The sequence below is a fragment of the Callorhinchus milii genome, unplaced genomic scaffold (assembly GCF_018977255.1).
Source record: "Callorhinchus milii isolate IMCB2004 unplaced genomic scaffold, IMCB_Cmil_1.0 Scaffold18, whole genome shotgun sequence".
Taxonomy (NCBI): Eukaryota; Metazoa; Chordata; class Chondrichthyes; order Chimaeriformes; family Callorhinchidae; genus Callorhinchus; species Callorhinchus milii.
In genome coordinates, this window is record NW_024704759.1 from 10149078 (window position 1) to 10168621 (window position 19544).

General features: G+C 39.1%; 1 protein-coding gene across 3 annotated transcripts in view; it reads left to right on the forward strand.

The window, feature by feature from the left end:
* The first annotated feature begins 16373 nt into the window (after window positions 1-16373).
* Window positions 16374-19544, forward strand: part of ripor3 (RIPOR family member 3) — a 50078-nt gene continuing 46907 nt past the window's right edge. The window contains exons 1-2 of one of the 3 annotated variants that reach the window (XM_007911868.2): window positions 16595-16652; window positions 18715-18796. The gene's annotated coding sequence lies outside the window, so the exon portion shown is untranslated. Of the gene's footprint in view, window positions 16428-16588; window positions 16653-18714; window positions 18797-19544 lie in introns of those variants that run through there. The other 2 variants (XM_007911878.2, XM_007911861.2) reach the window with 2 other exon arrangements.

Below are 19544 nucleotides of genomic sequence, written 5' to 3' on the forward strand. Positions count from 1 at the left end.
ATTAGGTTTCCGACATAAATCTGCCCTCAAAACTTATATTTTTTCAATGGGTTATTCAGTACGCCGCTCGAAACCATCGATCTTTTTTTCTTGTATCCAGGGCTGAGCTGGTAATGGGATAACGCCGAAGGTATATGATACTTTACAGGACTGGTTTCTCTTTAAGCTTCAAATCACTTTTAAGTTTTAAGCCAGTCAACCACTTTTATTTAATTATTGAGTTCGGGCAGCCAGCAATTAAGTCTTCAAAAAGCAGATGAAAATGATCTTTTCTGCGCAAGCAGATTTCCTTATTTCAGTTCGGTCCGTCTGCTGAACAGTATCTGCAGGAATCCCTGAGTCGCGTCGTAAATGCGTTGTTTATTTTAATGAAAAAGTCCTATGTGGCAGCTAAAACTGAATTATTGTTGAAAGATCGACTTGTAATGCTTACCACAGTCTTATAATAGATGTATTTCTTCTTTACCTTATTGTCAATGTCATACCGCAAAGGAAGATCAGGAGCAAGTGAATCATTTTTTTTAATATATCTCCTCAGTGTTGAATGTAACACGTGTTGACAGGAAAATCGATAAACAAACTAAAAACAGCGTGCAAAAGCAGCTTGTCTGCTTTACATCAGATTTCATTCTAAATTGCAGTGCAAATTTGCTCTCTTTCTTAAAAATTACACACTTTTAATTTTCTCCCCTAACACCTGTCGTGAAGGAGGCAAATGATGCTGTTCTGCAGGCAATAACAATATCTGGGACTTTCATAGATACTCTTCATGAGCAAGTGTATGATAATGAACATCATCAGCAGGCGGTTTGATCGGTGGGGGGGGCAAAAAAGCTGAGTCAAACTTGTCCATTCTTATCATCCACAGGAACACTCTCACAGCGATCAGTGTCCAATTTCAATTACTTGCCCAGAATGATAATAATAATAATAATAATCCTTGCATTTGACATAGCGCTTTTCACGTCGGGAGGACGTCCCAAAGCGCTTCACAGAACACACTGTAAAGTGAATTGACTGTATATTTGTGGGCGAACGCGGCAGCCAATTGCCCACAGCAATGTCCCACAAACAGTCGTGGATTGAAAATGACCAATTTATTATTGTTTTTGGTTTTGGAGGGATTATTATTAGGCTCTGTGTGGAGTAAGGAAACTTGCCCAAGGTTTCGCCCTCTGCCTGGAATTGAACTCAAGTCTCTCACTTGCAAAGCGAGTGCTCTAACCACTGAGCTACAGGACTCCACCACGATGAGATCAATTGCACTTGGCCCTGCTTTCACTCCAGCTAAGAAAACAACAACTCGCATTTATTTATTGCCGTTGACGTGGGGTATCGTCTCGGAGTGCTGAATTGACCAGCTACCTACCTCCGCACAAATGAAAGAGTGAATCGTGGATTTTCTTCGTCTCTGCGGCTCAGTGGCAAACCAACCACATGGCATGTTTACACGTTCTGCCCACAGAATGTGTCCCTAAATTGTCATTTTGTTGCGCACAAGCATGTTGGAAAAACTATGTGCACTTTATTGTGACGGGAGCACAAAAGGGAACGTGTACTACCACTATAGTGTAACCATCATATGTTTAATAGACTACTTTTAAGAATTTCAATAAATGCATGTTTGGAAGAATTGGAATTATCTTTTTGTGTATTGTAGAAACAGGAGGAGGCCATTCAGCCCCTCGAGCCTGTTCCACCATTCTATAAGATCATGGCTGATCTGTACCTCAAATCCAATTACCTGTAACTTACATACTGTACCTTGTGATCACAAAGAAACACCAGGATGCAATTTGCCCACTCAAAACCTTTATTGACTTGTTTGTTAAATTTTGATTGGTAAAAGAAAACCTGATGCAAATTCAGCTTCAGGGATATTGTGAATATTGTAGTAAAAACACAACAAAAATAAAGATATTAAATAATTATTGATAAATTCATTCAATGTGGTTAAAAAAAAACATATTGATGGCCACATGTAATAATAATAATAATAATAATAATAATCCTTGCATTAATCCTTAATCCCACATAGTGGAGGATTCTTACAATTTATACAGTTCTTTCTTACAATTTCGTGCCATGCACGCTCAAAAGCAATGGTATGATCATTGGTGAATTTAAATTTGTGCTCAGCCATCAAAGTCAATGAATTTCACAATGATTAGTTGTGTTATAATCATCCAAATCTAAGCAGTCATTCCGTCAAACAACACAATTCCTGTCGTTTCTCCGCATGTATGTTTGTAGTTTGCAGAACTGGCTAGACATGACCAAATATGTGCAGTTGTGTTTGCGAACGTGTGTCTATGTCGGCTGTCTGAGAGTGGGTTATTGTCCCGCAGATTGGGTTACTCATTAAAAATATTAAGCCTGCGATATTACATATAGGTTTTGTGGGCCATAGGTCTGCATTCCATTCTTTGGAGAGTTAATACAAAAAAAATTGTTATGCATATAAACTTATGAATGACATTTGGAATACTATAGGAAGAGGAAGCTAATTTTCCTAATACGTATGCAAATATGTTTCTGTGCCACCAACATCACCACATATTTTGCAAAGTGAAAATTTTTCAGCTCTCATTTCAAAACGAATTTAGAGAGAATTATAATTGTGGTCAATCAGTAAAACGTGAGATGGTGTTACCCAATGCAACGCAATCGAAATAAAATTGATGAAATAGATAATGGTTATTGGTAGCGAGTGGGACATTTTCAGATATAACGCATGGTCATCCTGCTTAGATCTGTCTAAAAAAAAGACTCAGTCCCGGGCATCAGGTTGAAATGCGTCTCCATTGAGGTCATTCCATACTACCAAATGGCAAATAGACCCAAATATATAACCGCAAAATATTGTTTTGTGTGGAGTATAATCAGAAATATTCCAAGTTTTGTCATAACATCAGCGAAAGATCGTCACCTGCTGGAAGATTGACACCATTACAGTTTTGCAACCCCAATGAATCAATTGGTCCTTCATATTGTGATCATCAGTATTTTGGTCAGCATTTCAAACCGTTAGTCAGCAATTTAAGTTTTGCAGGTGTTTTTTCATTTACTCCCAAACACACAACGCATAGAAACAAATCTTCCTTTTTTTTTGGTTTGATCAGATGGGTGTCTGACACACGAGAAACCCATCACCTTGCTTAAGAGAGTGTACAAACGAGTTTCACATATGTTTATCACCTCTCTCTCTCTCTCTTCAGCTGCTTCCATCCCCTTTACCACAAACCCACCTCTGAACTTCACGCAAGGACTAATACCCACTAAAAAATTATAATTTCTTCATAATGCTTTGGGCTTTTCTCCAACCCTAAATCTTCTCCACAAACATTTTATTTCATGAAGACACTACTCCTTCAGTTGATTTACTTGGCTAATTCACAGCAGTGTACTGTCATACTGAATTCAAGGATTTAATTTATTTTAGATTAGGAACATTACTGAATCCTGTTTCAGATTGCCTCTGGTAATGGATATCCTCAACTGATTTGACAAACTAGGGCAACATTTCTTTGCATTTGTTTTCATCTTGTTGCAGTATTCAGTTAACAGGAAATTCAGCAGGACATGTAAGCAAGATGCAAGGAATTAACAAAATTGTCAATGATTCAAAACAATTCTGAAGGCACCAACAAGTAACATGTGGTATAGATTAGTTCATGTTGCAGTTTGCAAGATAAATGTGCACCACACACATGGACCTTAGAATGAGATGTTTTAATCAGATATAAGTGAGCAGACCACCATTAGAGGTCAGTATTTAAATCAATCAAACTACAGAAGCCTGCAAATAATTATTAACAGTAATAAGTTTTATGATAAAGAGCAGTGAAGAGGTGCTTATTATCCTAGCCAACTAAATCACCATGGCAGCGTTTAAAATACACAGGGAGTTTTAAATAAAAGCCAGACTTTCTCCTAAAGGCAAAAATATGATGGAAAAGTTCTTCAGTGCTTTGATTCATGCACGGTGCGTTCAAAATTGGAGAGTGGATGGACGATAATGAGTGGATATTTTCGACTTTGTTTACAGTGGGATCGCACACGGTTTTCTCATAAAAAATAATTAGTAGTTGTAAAAAAAAAAGTTTCCAGAAAAAGAGTAGTAGGCTACACAGACAAGAAAGTCCAAGGGTAAGACTTGCCTGTGCTGAGTTAGCTGTTCTTTGTCAGGACACCGATTCGGATGTCATGATGGACCTTAGTGCTCCAGCAGTCACACAGCCTGCCAACACTCATTGGCAATGCTCACACATGAATATTGACCATTTGACCAAAGGGTGCTTGTGGAACTACGGTAGTACAAAAGAACTTAAAGGCCTTAGTATAAAAGGAGAGAGGATAAAATTTGAAGGAAACAAAATTGAGATACAAAACCTGAACGATGCCATGTGAATAATTCTTGCATTTGATATACTGCCTTTCGTGTTAATAATAATAATAATCCTTGCATTTGATATAGCGCTTTTCACGTCGGGAGGACATCCCAAAGCGCTTCACAGAACACACTGTAAAGTGAATTGACTGTATATTTGTGGGCGAACGCGGCAGCCAATTGCGCACAGCAATGTCCCACAAACAGTCGTAGATTGAAAATGACCAATTTATTATTGTTTTGGTTTTGGAGGGATTATTATTAGGCTCTGTGTGGAGTAAGGAAACTTGCCCAAGGTTTCGCCCTGTCTGGAATTGAACTCAGATCTCTCGCTTGCAAGGCGAGTGCTTTAACCACTGAGCTACAGGACTCCACGTTGAGAGGATGTCTCAAAGTGCTTCACAGGATTTACTGTAAAGTGTAGTGGCTCTATTTTGTAAGCAAACAGGGCAGCCAAGTTAAGCACAGCAGTGTCTCAAAAGACAGTCATGGAGTGAATGGCCAAGATATTGGGAGAAACTCTCTTCTCTTTTCAAATAGTGCCACGGGATCTTTAACATCCACCTGATCAGGTAGATGAGACCTCTGTTTAATGTCTCAGCTGTACTGTACATTTTGTGGGTGAAACGCGGCAGCTAATTGCACACAACCAGGGTCCTACAAACACTTGTGGAATGTCAGCGTAAACTGTGATCTCAAAGTCTTGGGCTTGAACCTAGAAACCTTCCGACTCAGAGGTGAGAGTGCCACCCACTGAGCTAGGCTGACGAGACAAATTACACTTCACTTTCAGCACTGATTCAACAGATAAGGTGTTTGAATTGATGCTAAATGTGTTTGTGTGACATAAAGAAAGCAGAGTTTTAGAACATTTGGGTGTTCCAAAGAAATGATCATGAGCCCAAATAGAGTGAATGTTTAATTTGACTAAATTCAGCTAAACATTGCTGAACTTTGCAGACATATATATGCACACCTATGTAAAACAGAGCTTGCATGATGCATCAGTGTTTACCCATTAGGCTCTTGTATGCAAGTTAAATCTGCTTATAACTCACCTCTTTTTTTAAACAAAATGCAGTCAGGGGCAGATGAATCTTAAAATCATTAAGAGCAAGTGAAGATTCTCTGTTAAAATTACAGCCCTATCAGTCAATTTGATTTCTACCTTCTTCCCCCTCTTTTCCCAACCACGACCATTTCACCCTCCCTGTGAGGTCCATGAACCCTTTTGGCAAACGCTCACAAGAGAATGATTGAAATCGTGTACCCACCACACAGAGAGACACAAGTTCTGAACCACTCAGTACGGTGGATTGTGGAATATTGCCGAGAGCAGCTCTCAAACCAGTCACTGCTCCAGATTAAGTCCATCCACAAAGTATTAGTGAGTAATATTGTCTCCAAGCATAATGTGTACACCTCCTGGATTCCAGGATTGTGAAGAGTTGAAGAATAATTAATAGACCAGTATTTCTGCAATAATGAGCAGTTTGGACGATTGTTCATTTACAACTTCAATCCGTCATCAATAAGATGCCCAACAATAAAAGTCATAGTTTAGCCATTTAAAGCAAACGCCAAGTGTAACTCCACACTGTGACTCTTACTGTCTTTCCCAAAATATGACCGAAACAATGTAAAAGGAAAGGTGTTGATCACATCATACTGTAGTATTGTAGCATTGTAGCCTGTAGTATTGACTGGTGCTCTCATCACACTTGACCCGCCAGTGGTAGAATATTCACAGAATAAACCATTTCACCCACTGAATTGCTTGTGCTTTGTGCTTGAGGGCTGGAAAATAATCATAAAATGGTGCATTGATCAATTATTTATGAGAAAAAGGGCTGTGCTTCACACCCACACAAGTATTTAATTCAACGTAATTATTCATTCCGGATTCTTCGCAGAAACAGGTGAGTATCATGGAGAACTCATTACATTTTTCTGTATTTGCGTTGGCCCTTAAGAAGAAATGTTCCTTGAAAGCAAATGTTTCATGTCGTCACATATTTTCTATAAACATTTATATGTGCGATTCGCAACAGTAAGATGGAGGTTATTTCTCAAAATGTGTAACATTTTGCTGATAGCATTAAACTGTGTTGCCAAGCGACTGACATAAAGAGAACGCCATTCAAAAGGATCCAGACAACGTAAGCAAAGGAGGCGAGGAATAGCTGATGGATTTTAATGTGGATGCATTGTAAGGTAAGGCACATTGAGAAAGGAGGATGAAATATATTTTCGTGGGTCTAACATCTAGTGATTTCTAACAGGACTTAGAAATAGTAGTAGCTGTTTTGATCGTAGCTTTCAAAAGGGAATTGGATATGTACTTGAAAAGGAAACATTATAGGGTACGAAGGGGGATAGGGACTAGTTGGACAGCTCTTTCAAAAAGCCGGTACAGGCACGATAGGCTGAATGCCCTCTTTCTGTGCTGTAAGATTCTATGATTCTACGACTCCTTAAAAAAAAACAACTCTGTTACGTCCAGAAGGAATCCCAATTTGGAAATTTCTTTCAGTGACTGGAAGCGCAGAACGACAAACGTTGCCCTAACACAATCCACTTCCAGAGCAGAGCTGGACAGTGCCATTCTGCGCTGCTCGTCGCCGAAAGAAATCCCCATTTGTAACTCAGAGACCTTATTAAGGAACCCTATTAGAAATTGCTACGTTTTAGATCCCAACGTACGGGATATTTAAACTCAGGGATCATATTTCTAGGTTAAGAAGTTGTATCCTTTCTGAAGCCGACTCAAATATTAACTTAAAATGCTGTAATTATCTTGATTCCTGTGGACATATCAGACTTCTAAATTGCGTCCGATGCAATTACTTCTGCTTCTCCAAAGCTCGAGCGCTGGTAGAGAATGAGCCACAGAGTAAGACTTTGCTTAAGCTCATCACCTGACTTGCGTCCTGTGGGTTTGAAATGTATAAGTTAATTCCTGAGTGTGTCATATCAGCAGCCTTGTCAATTTATGCTTTACGCTTTGTTCATGCTCATGTTTGTGTTCCAATTTGAAGCAGGGAATATAGTGCGAGATCAGGAGGGAATATTGAAATACTTTTCTGTGTGCATGGTAATAAATCTGAAAACCAACATTTTTTCACTTAAATTGAAAGCAGCCTCAGCTCAGTTCAGTTTATACTGCTCTGGAGTATGCATATACAGTCCACATGCTGTGTACAAAACAGTTTTTTTTCCCCTGGTTTGCTGAATGAGGATTAAACACAAGGAATTTCAATTAATTTGAACAATGCAAGCGGCGATAAATGTCATTTACAATTTGTACAAGTGGAATAAAAATCGTGTTTAGCATATTGCAACCTATTCTCTTGATATGCCTATATGTGGACAATTTAACACTGATTACCTAGGTGTGCAAAGAGCACCAATGAAAACACTATGGAATCAGTCATCATTTATCAGAGAGGAATGCACTGTATAGTACGGTTGGAAGTAAATTCTTGACCATGTTTTCCACTTTTGTTACCCATTGTCAACATCAAATGCCATGAGCTATAAATGCATTGAGAACAGATGCAGAATGAAACTCTCCTGTCCAAATGTGCCGGCCTTTTGCTGTTGTTATACTTCTGTCAGCATCATTATGGTGCTTGATGCCGTGTGACGTCACTGCCACTACACTGGCATTAATAGAGCTATACTTACCCTAATGCGCCAAAGACACGGAAAACATAAGACCATAAGAAAGGATTGGGTGAGGAATGCGCCCATGTTTATGATGGTCCATTTAGCTCATCTTTCCCAGAATAGGAATCTCATTTTGAATTAAAGCGTCAAGCTGTTTTTTAAAGGGGGAGCCTAATGTGTTGGCCTTAGACACTTACCTAGTAAACCATTCCAAGTTGTTGATCACCTCTGCGCAGATAAATATTTCCTAAAGTCTGTCCTAAAACAGAATAGGAATATCTTAAACGTGACTTATATTCTTTCACGATCACTCTTTGGTTCATTACTCACAAACAATAGTTAGCTTCGCGTACAGAATAAAGTCATACTCCAAACCTCTACCATGTATGGAACGTGTATTAAACGTGTACTATAAATAAATCGAATATTTTCCACTTTATTTGAAATGTTGCGGAATAAAACAGCAGTTCCACAAAGCAAGAACAGTATTATGCTGCAAGGCTTCAAGAAAAAGAAACACACACAGCAGTACAATTTAACTGTATAATTGCCAATTCAGATGCATAGGGATTTCAGATTCAGCAGCATCCATCAGCTATCGTTCTATTCTCTTACAATGATTTCCTATTGCAGACGCACATCGCTTAAAAGTCAGCGAATTTGGTAACACTGTAGAAATAACACTGGTCAGTCTGCATACACACACGCTCGCACACTAAGCTGCCTGCAATCCTAATATCAGAGTCTAACAGTTAGTTGCATTTGAATATCATGGAAGCACATGTTTTTTTGCAATTCACTACTTACTGTCTAAAACAATGGGAAGAGTTGAAATATCTTGAGAGACTTCAAGGAAAAAAAATTCAGAGTAAGGCCCTGTAATGATTTAACGAGTCAGCTATAAAATAAGAGGTGCATTGAAAAAAAAACAGCAATCTTTCTTTTACACACTTAACTTGGTCGGTACAAGACTTAGCTGTATCACAAGGTTAAAAAAAATGGTGTTTCTTTCATTCAGCCTCTCTCCCCAACACATCCCCTCCCTCTCTCGCTCGCTCCACCACTTACAGAACATCACTTATTTTTTGGCCAACAAATCCCCCAAATAAAATTGATCCCTCACTCTGTGGCTGTTTGTGGGGCATTGCTGTGCGCAGTTGACTGCCAAGTTTCATCCACAAAATGGTTAATCCACTTTACAGTATATCATGTGAAGTGTTTTGAGACTTCTCAACGACGTGATAATAACAATCCTTGCATTTAATATAGCGCCTAATCACATCTTTGAGATGTTTTAAAGCGCTTTGCAGAATATCACTTTTCTGTGCCTTAACTTCAGAAATGCAACTTACACAAGGGCATGTGTTACTTAATAGTTTCATTCGCACAGCACTGCCAAAGAAGACAATGTCACTCATTTTCCAATTTAACATTCAGAAGTAGAAATCTGCAGAATAAAAACAGAATAAAAGGAATTGTTTTGTTCAGTAGAGGGCAGTGTTCTACTCCAGTTCAATGATCACCAGCGGGACTATAAATAACGTTTTCCGAATAAATACATTTAAGCTTTGAAAAAAATCATGATTTTTTTTGAAATGACCAACAAATGCCCCAAACATGCCAAAATTGGACCTTTGTTTTAAAAAAAAATAAAGTTGTAGTTTGAAATTATTTCGGCGTTTGATTTCTCCAGCGCCACATCCCAAGTTTATAACGGAATCAAACATTAAGCATGGCATGTATTGAAAGGATAGAATATTTAAGCACAAACTGTGCATGCTTTGACCACCTTAGGTTTATATTATTATATAGTCCACCATCAGTGGCTGAGCTATCAAATTCTACGTTCCTAACCTTTGGAACTCCCCCTGTCTAACCCTCTTCTGTCTTGCCCTTATCCCCATCTGTCTTCAAGTCCCACTTTATAACGTAGCTATTCAACCGTGCCTGTGATCACCTCCCCATTCTTCCTTCTCATGTAATCATCTCCAATCCCCATCACTGTAAAGTGCTTCAAGACATTATGACATTATGCCACAAGAATGGTGAGTTACACGTGTGTTCGTGTATATCGGAGTTCCGGAATGGCCGAAACATTGAACAAGGTATCTCAAGCCCCCAGTATAAGACTTCTACTCTAATGTGCCTTATGCTGTTATTATAGTTCTCTCGGCATCATTGCCCTACTATTTGATCTCCCTGAGTAACATTTCCGATTGAGCTGTGAAATTTCATTCACTAGAAAATGTATTTTGCAGATCATCTTCTGCATTGATCAAGCGAGTTGTGTCCTTTTCCACTCGTACAACTGTAGACAGCAGGCGCTGTAACGTCGCTAAATCCTCAATATTCTAGGAATCATCCCCCGCAGCCTTGTATCCTTCTGTTCAGCTTCACTGAATTTTGTGCGAGATTGTAGGTTTCCATGGTTCCTGCCATTTCCTTCTTCGTTCTCTCACAAGGCTACTTACTTATGCATATACTGTAGTTATGTAGAAATATTTTGATATGTAATGGAACGCTAAGTAGGTATTAGTATTATGCCGTCTAAATGAGTTTGGTTCTTCAAGTGCTTCTTAATGACTGCTTCTTGGTGGCGAAGTTTATTATATATAAATAATAATCCTTGTATTTGATGTAGCGCCTTATTACGTCATTGAGACGTCCCAAAGTGCTTAACAGGATACACTGTAAAGTGGATTCACTGCGTATTTTGTGGGCGTAACAACCACATTGAAACTATTGCTCATGACTACAGTGCCAAAAGCCCAGACTCCCGGCCAAGAACAACATAATCAAGTACACGAGGCTGCTCATTTAATCACTGAGCATACCTTTGCCATTTGGAAGATAATATTTTGATGCCCTGTTTCCGTTGTTTAGACTTAGCCAAGTACCTTAGAATAAAAAGCCTTCAGAAAAAGTCCGAAATGTCTTTGCAGCACGTTGTTAAGAACCCACCACTGAAAGCTGGGAGTTTGTTAATCTGTGGGTCACAAACTATATTGGGAGCTATCAATCTCCAAGACTGAAAAGAAACTGATAAGGTTTTGCAGCTCCATCATAAACACCAGCTCGGACAAGTTGGACTGAATGGCTCTAACAGTCTGTAATCCTTTGTAATTCCTGCATTCGGTTTGGGCTACAGTAGAAGGTAGGATGAGAGAGCTGGAAAGTAATAATAATAATAATCCTTGCATTTGATATAGCGCTTTTCACGTCGGGAGGACGTCCCAAAGCGCTTCACAGAACACACTGTAAAGTGAATTGACTGTATATTTGTGGGCTACAGTACATCTGGGGCTAATGCAAAAAGGGTGAATTATAAGAATAAGTAGCAGTGACATAGACACAATAGACCAAATGGTTCCTGGTGGTGCAGAAAATGTCTATGCTTCTAACGCACATTGTAGGACACACAAAATATAACACAAATTTACACTTACGTAGCACCTTTCACATCATATTAAATCCAAAAGCACCTTACTGCATTACTTCTCAATACACTGTCCAGTAGTAAGGTGACTGGGACTAGATGCAAAAGCTTGAAAGGCCGGTGGTCCCAATTTCATCCACCCCCCCCCCCCCGCACGTTATGTTCTGGAAAGGGAACACAAAAATATTGCTTATAGGGCCCGCGGATGTTTCTCAAATAGGGCATCCGGCCCTCAGCAGCCAAAAGGTTGGACCACTCCTGGCTCTATAGCACTCCAGTTGAAAATAGGTAACTTTGGTCATAATCATAGCAACCTGGGTAAGTTTTTTCTCTCACAATTAGCCTGTGAGACGCCACAGGCTAGTTATTGTTAATAGGTTTTGCTACTTCCAAGGTAAACTACAAATCCTACATGCTTTCACTGTTGGAATGTCTGCTCTGTTTTACCTGAAAGATATTATTTTGCACTTTGAGGCAATGGAACATGCTTCTGAAGATCTGGCCTGCCTTCTGGATGAGATCAAATGAAATTACGAAACTGGTCGTAGTAGTTGTAGTTGATTTTTGTATGAGAACTGAACATGAAATTAAATGTTAATTCAAAGGATGCATTTGGCTTTGCAGGTCTGAAAAGGGTGCAATAGTCAATGAGCTCTCTCCACTGAATGTGAACATAAGTGGGTTTGAAATTATTTGTACTTTTGTTAAACACCCGATTCTGAAAGTCAAGATGTCATTTTAAATCTCTCCCGATTGTGACAACAGTATCTTTATTTCTAGTCTTTCTTTCTGAGCATGTGATTTGCATTTTTGAATAATTTGCAAAGAAAGCAACCATTGTTTTATTAGTTACTGTGGGTCAGTGAAAAGGATCATTTATCTTGAGATCAAATTGCAGTTGACCAATTTTCCATGGCCTATAATGCACTAACAAAGTCTGTTTAAAATCTAGGTCAAGAGTTGTTTAAAAAAAGCCTATAACTGTAATAAAAGTCATAGGTATCTAAACAGACCAATCTGCTGGTATAGTTTAGGCCAAATATACTGAATAAAGCTCAGATGTGCTCTGTAAATGTTCTTCCAGCAAGACTTGGAAGGGAACTTTTCGTATCTGTCCTGGAACACATTTCATAATAATCCCCATTCTTTTTTTTTGACCGCAACATGTTGCAATGCCACGGTAATGTTCTTCCTTTTTTATATCATTGTTTTTCTAGGTTATGAAATGTACTTGCTATAATTTTGGAGGCTTATCCGAAAGCACATTTTTCTCCCAGTTAAAAAAAACACAAACACAAAGCCTTTAATAAACAGCACGGTATGTCATGTGCATTTCTCTGATTCTTTTTCGCAATATTCAACACAGGGTTTCTTTCAGATGTTGTACAAAAGAAAAAGCAAGGATTAACTGAGACATGCAAAAGATCGCAATAGTTTATTGATCAGTTTTTAAAAGAATCTATCGTGGCACTAAGTTCTGTTTTCACGCTAAGTTGTAATTTCATTTCGTATTTGTTTTCTTTTAAAAAACTGTTCCAGGTTTTTGTGTTTTTTGTGAGATGTGTCTTAACAGCTGATTTCTTTCGATAGGCTTTGCCTGGGTCTGCAGTCCTTTGAAATGACTTGAATATTAAGTAAAGAAAAAATAAAGGATTACAATATCTCCATGTAGGCGAATCTCGGCAGCCAATTGCGTACAGCAATGTCCCACAAACAGTCATGGAGTGAGTGACCAAATTTTCTTTTTCAGTGGGCGTGTGGGATTACTACCCCCAGAAAGTGATCTGCCAATCAACTTACAGCCAGGTTCCTACGTACGGGTAGGTAAACAGAGATGTGTGGCGTTGGAAACTTGCCTAAGGTTTCTCCCAGTCTGGGAATCAAACCCGGGTCTACTCATTTGCGAGGCGAGTCCGTTAATCACTACGCTATAGGATTCCACCTACATTACAGGACTACAGGACAAGCCTGCTACCCCCTAAACCCAGAAGAGATGTAGGCTCACATGGTTCCAGGACAGATTGGAGAGAGTTCATGATGTGGCGTGTCTGAGGACCCAACGCAGCATCTGCGTGTACCTCAACCACCTTCAGCAGTGATAAGTGAAGAGGAAGGGAGATAATATGGGATTGAAGCACCAAGACATGCTAACATGGAAGAGCGCGCATTCTAGTCAGTAGCTATTTATTAATGTTTTTGTCGTCCATTTGCTAACACGGTCCATAAGCATCCATTTAGTAAAACTCTCAGTTTAAACTTCTTTCACTCTGTGATTCCTAGGGTCTGCTCCTGTAGCAATCTGCCAACGAAATGGAAACATATGCGTCCCAGAGGAAGGAGTGCAACAGCAAACTCACACCATTTTCAGCACGAGACCGTGTTCAGCAGCAAAAAAAATACAGGGTGCTACGCACACATTGCAATTAATATTCAAATATTGACCCAGTAACGGAAAATTCTACATAAAACTGCGTAATAAACAAAGGTTTGTTCGGTCCCAACACAACAGCATCAGTACACAGTGAAAATAACGTTCTAAACTGATGATTAGAACACTTTCTTCTAAATGTGCAGTAATTTTTTTCAACAAAAATCTTGCCGCGTGTTAACAATTGCGACATCTTGTGACTTTGCGATTGGATTTAAACTTAATAACTTTGCTAGTACATTTATTTATTTTATTATAACCAATAATTCATGATGATTTCATTTTGTATTTTTTCCTCCACGCATTCTCCCAAATTGAACGTTAAGCACACTCTGTCGAAATAAGCACAGGCAGAGAGGACCCGGGTCTGTGTGACTATCGCCAGCCAGTAAGGGGTGCTGCAGTGTTACCTAAGTCAAGTCCTATAGATTTCCCTCCCTCCTCTCGATCCAGCACCTTGCCTTTACCTGCTGCCGTACCTGACTGACATCTGCAAAGCATCACCTGCGATAGACAGCAGACCCTTTCAACGGGTCAGAAACCTGTACTTGTTATTTTAATTTTTTTTCATCCCCAGGCTGTTGTGTTCCTGTTAAAATTTGAAGTGAATTCCTATAGAGAATGTATAGTAACCATGGTATAATCCAAGATCAGTGATTTGAAAGCCTAGAAGGTAGATACAAATCTGGTTCATTTCACTTGTGCCAGACTATGGTTATGTTTTGGCGCTGCTGCTTTCCCTCCTTCCTAACCCACCTGGAATAACCTCCAATAGTTATTGCGATGAGGATTGTGAGGGGAATGGTTCAGCCCTCTTGTTATTTTCAATTTGATGACTTAATCGTGAATCAAAGTAAAGTGTAACTTGAGGTTGTATATTCATTTCCAGGTGAACCTTTTCAACTCCGGAATTTAATGCTTCTTTTTAAAAGAAAAATTTTGCATGCACAATATGCTATCCATCTCTCCCCACAATGATTTTTGATTCCACTCCCTGAGGGGCTGATTTCACTGTGTTTCATTTTGTGCTAAGTGGAGTCCTGTAGCTCAGTGGTTAGAGCACTCACCTCACAAGCGAGAGAGCTGGGTTCAATTCCCGGCAGGACGAAATGTTGGGCAAGTTTCCTTACTCCTTAGCTGTAAGTAGGAACCTGTTTGTTAGTTGATTGTCGGATGGCTTTTCCGGGGATAATAATCCCTCAACAAAGAAATAATAATAATAATTTGGTGGCTCAATTTGGTCACGACTGTTTGTGGGACACTGTTGTGTTCAATTGGCTGCCACGATTCGCCTACAAATATACTGTCAATTCACTTTACAGTATATTCTGTGAAGCGCTTTGAGACCTCTAGAAGATGTGAAAACAACAACAACAAGATTCCATTTATAGAGCGCCTTTCACATGCTATATCAAATGCAAGGATTATTATTATTATAAGTACAAAGTTATGCTCAGGGAGCTCATTGTAAACTTCAGATGTTCAACCACAAAACATAGAGTTGCTCTACATTGAATCGTGTGAAGAGCTTTGAAACGTCCACCTGATGCGAAAGGCGCTGTATTAAAGGAAGGGATTATTCATCTCTACATAAATGGAGTCCTGTAGCTCAGTGGTTAGAGCTCTCGCCTCGCAAGCGAGAGACCTGGGTTTGATTCGTGTCAGGGCAAAATGTTGGGCAAGTTTCCTTACTCCACACAACTCTGTTTACCAGCAGTAAGTAGGAACCTGGTTGTTAGTCGATTGGTGGATCGCTTTTCTGAGGGTAATAATCCCTTAAAAAAAATGTGTTCACTCAATCCACGATTGTTTGTGGGACACTTCTGCGTGCAATTGGTTGCTGCGTTTCACTCACAAAATATACAGTCAATTGACTTTACAGTATATTCTGCGAAGCTCTTTGTTACGACTCAAAGACGTGATAAAGCGATACGTCAAATGCAAGGATTATTATTATTATGAAGATGAACAATGTTCCCTCACAAGAATCCTTCATGTGCAATGCACAGGGGTAACATTTATTCCTGCAATATTTGATGTCACAAGTTTATCAGGTAACATTTTTCAATCATGATCTGGCAGAGGTGCTTTCTTAAAGTAGCTAAATTCATACAACATTGAGGCATTGTCGTGAGAATATCCTCTTGTATTTTTCTTAGGACAGTCAGGTATTCCTTTTAAAAATGTATCTGCAAAGAATTACTCATGAGGTAATGAGACAAAAAGGACTGGAGTAAATGTTTATGGATGTGTGCCTGCAGTAAATGTTGCAAACCCTTTGAGTTTTGCAGGCAAAAGAAGCAAAATATGAGATTCTATTAGAAAATAAAAACAGATGTTGCTTGATTAATGACATGCAGCTGATGACAAACTGCAAACACTGCACAGACTTGGCGTACAGTTAATTTAAGAACTAGTTTAACAGCTCCAGAACCAGCTTCTCTCTGTCTCAGCAAACCGGTAGAAAATGGAACATCTAGTCTAACGTGTGCAACAACTATGAGGTAACTAGTAGCTGCAAGAAATAGATGTTTTCTTTGCTTTTCTCTTTCTGTTTCATGGCATGTTCCTTTTTGATAACATTACCAAGTACCACTCCTGAGATAGACTGCTATCAGCAGCACGCATATGTACTTCTTGCAAACACCACTCCAAGGCAGAATAAACTGCAGTTTGTCAAGTCATATGCGACTTCAGAAAAGGCCAGGATATCAAGGCATTACACAGTGGTGAGTAACAATCTGAAAAGGAATTTAAGGGACCTACACGCAAGTGTTTGAGACTTGCAAACTTGTCCCGTGTTTATAAACTGGATAATTATAGGTGTTCTGTGCCAAAGTATTAAGGCTGATTGAAGGTAATTGTGAATTGAAAAATCAATTGTGCTTCTGACATTTGCCATTGTTACTTCTAAGAAATCGAGTTTGAATATAGCAGGTTTTGTTCCGTGGGCACTTTCCAGAGATGGAAATGTATTTCGAAATGTTATGGCAGGACCGTAGTCTGTATGTTCAAGCTGCAGAATTGTGTTATACAACCATTTCCCTGAAGTTTTTGAATGGTTTCCTGGTATAATTCAGTAAAATATTTCTCAGAATTTTATTTCGACTCGTGCACAGAATTTTGTGCCAATGTTAACGCTTGTGCATGTCCTGCCCTGTGAAGCACTTTGAGACATCCTTCCCAATGTGAAAGGCCCTATATAAATGCAAATTGTACTGTAATATTGAATAAAATCTCCACATAATACATGCAGCAGAACAATATTTCTAAATGGATTATATGTGTTACGTAAGCTGTTTTGTAGGCAACGTCCACTATCAACAGTTTATCACTCACTGTTCAGTTCCATCGAAGATACCAGAAAATGAATGTCAATACCTCCATCACCAACATAACATTTCCTGCTCACAAAATATCAGTTCCTCTGCTACGTTGGGTATAACCTGAATTAGCTTGCATGCAGAGGAGCTGATAACAAGAAATACAATAGCTCTAAGGCAGCAAATGTGAGCAAATTACTAATGTTACTCAGGCCTATATTACAGGTTAGTACAGCAAATGTCACGATAATGTAAGATAGCTCATTTGCCTTCAGAATTAATTTTGTGAGGGAAAAGCCATTTTCTTCAATTTAAGGAATATTTTTGTCTCAGCGAGAGAACAGTACAGGTAATCACTGCTTTGCTTCATTCGTTGTCCTCTGTCACTGCTCTGTTGAATCCAAAAACTACTGTTCTGTCTCCTGTCCTCGTCTGACTTCATGTTAAGCTGAGCAACACATGAATCCACAATCACTTGTGTGGAGACTGAAAGGGGAGTTGAAGATTCATTTATAGATGCAGTAAGAAGCCTTGGAATAGTACCAATGCAGCAGCATTAACAACTGCCTTCAAAACAGCTTTCAATGAAGTTCAACCTCAGGATTTTAAATTGTTTGCTCTTGCTACAGTACATTGAAACGTTTTTGTGATAGAATGAAAGACTTAAGAAAACTAGTTTCCTCTTTAAGTTCTTTGTAGGTTAGATAAAAATGTTCAACACCTCTTTCTATTGTTATGGAGTGAATATTTGCCGCATTATTTGCAGCCAGCTGGGTGTCAGCTAGACTGGAGGTGTTTTAATGTCAAGCCAGTCTTTAGAAATGATGTGTAGCTTTCATTGATGGTTGAAAATATATTGTAAGTAGGTCATCAAAACAATAGGCCGTAGGTTGTTGAAAAAAAAATACAGAAAGCTGGCTTGAAAATTATTCCTGCATTTAAGAAGTTGCCAATTTCTGGATGCTCTGAAATATTAAATTAATATTAAATTTAGAAGGTGGCAGAATTTATACCTTGACGTTTCCAAGATATCTCAAAAACCTGAGGGTATTTTGAAAGTAGAAAAACAATCCAAAATCTGGTTTCCAAAACCTGCCAGAAATAGAAAAAATAGTTACAATTCACAGGGATGTGTCAACATAGGTTCAAAAACGGGCAGCGAATGAACAGGAGAGGGCACAACCATCATTCTCACCTCAACTTGTCTGCTCTGATTCCAATGAATCTGGTTGCTGTTTCATTACGTTATCTCATTCACCCTCTACAACGTCAAACCTTGCAGCCTTAGCTATTATAACCACACGTGGTACAATATATTGTACATTCTGATAAAACGTAATGCAAGTTTTTAAAGCTATTTGACCATTCTTGCTCCATATTCCTTTTGCATTTGTTTGACCTAAATGTTGACCTACTCGTGTTTGAAACTCATGCAAATTCATTGTGCAATGCATTTATTTTGTTTCAGGAAAGTCCAGTCGAGATCAAATGAAGCATGCCTGTTGACATTATTTTTCCTCAGATGATTTACCCACGTTGAAAGCTTTGAGGTCAGAGTATCAGCAACCCATTCTCTCTAATAATATAATAATCCTTGCATTTGATATAAGTGCCTTAACAGGTCTTCTAGACGTCTCAAAGCGCTTCACAGAATATACTGTAAAGTGAATTGACTGTACATTGTGGGTAAACGCGGCGGCCAATTGTGCTCAACAGTGTACCACAAACAGCCTCTGGCCCATTTCTCCCTGTGATTGGTCCTGTTCCCTAATACATGGAGTTCTGTAGCTCAGTGGTTAGAGCACTCGCTTTGCAAGCGAGAGATCTGAGTTCAATTCCAGGCAGAGGGCGAAACCTTGGGCAAGTTTCCTTACTCCACACAGAGCCTAATAATAATCCCTCCAAAACCCAAAACAATCATAAATTGGTCATTTTCAATCTACAACTGTTTGTGGGACATTGCTGTGCGCAATTGGCTGCCGCGTTCGCCCACAAATATACAGTCAATTCACTTTACAGTGTGTTCTGTGAAGCGCTTTGGGACGTCCTCCCGACGTGAAAAGCGCTATATCAAATGCAAGGATTATTATTATTATTATTATTACATGTACTTGGTTAAACTGGGAGATGTCAACCAAAATAATGTGAGGTCAAATTGTGATGCAACTCAAAATACCCGCCCAACTTTCCAGTTCCAATCTGGCCGAAAGTAGTGGGTAGAAATGTTACAGACCGTCTGGAGAGTCTCTCCCGGATATTGATCCTGAGCCCAATAATGCCAGAGGGCGAGGTTTCCGA